Raw genomic sequence first — 550 nt, forward strand, 5'->3', positions numbered from 1 at the left:
ATTCTTTAGTAAAGGATGCTATCTTAAAGTCATACGAATTGGTACCCGAGTATTACAGAGTAAAATTTCGAAATTGAAGAAAATCAGAATCGCAGACACTTATAGAGTTCATATATAAATTATGTAAGATTTTCGGAAGGTGGACGAAAGCTAGCCAAGTAGACACATTTCAACAACTTGCAGATTTAATAATTTTAGAGCAATTTAAGAGAGCTATTCCGAAGGATATTGCTATGTATTTGGATGAGAGAGAGGTAAAAAATGTTCAGAAAGCTGCAATTTTGGCAGATAGTTATGCACTGACTCATAAAAATTTTCTTGTAAGGTCACAAGGTCATGCTGGTGGAAAAGGTAATGTAAGGGACAGGATGAATAAACAGGAAGAAAGTAAGGCTCCGAGCAATTTAAGTATTACAGTTGGGGAAGACCAAAGGTCTTATAAATCATGCTTTTATTGTAAGCAGACGGGACACGTTATAGCAAACTGCTTAAAGCTTAAGAAAAGGAAGGGTGAGCAGGTTCTTTCGTTTGTGCCGATGGGGAAAACTGA

This window comes from Penaeus japonicus, unplaced genomic scaffold (genome assembly GCF_977035675.1).
Source record: "Penaeus japonicus unplaced genomic scaffold, GWHDUDI00000001_assembly GWHDUDI00000001, whole genome shotgun sequence".
NCBI lineage: Eukaryota > Metazoa > Arthropoda > Malacostraca > Decapoda > Penaeidae > Penaeus > Penaeus japonicus.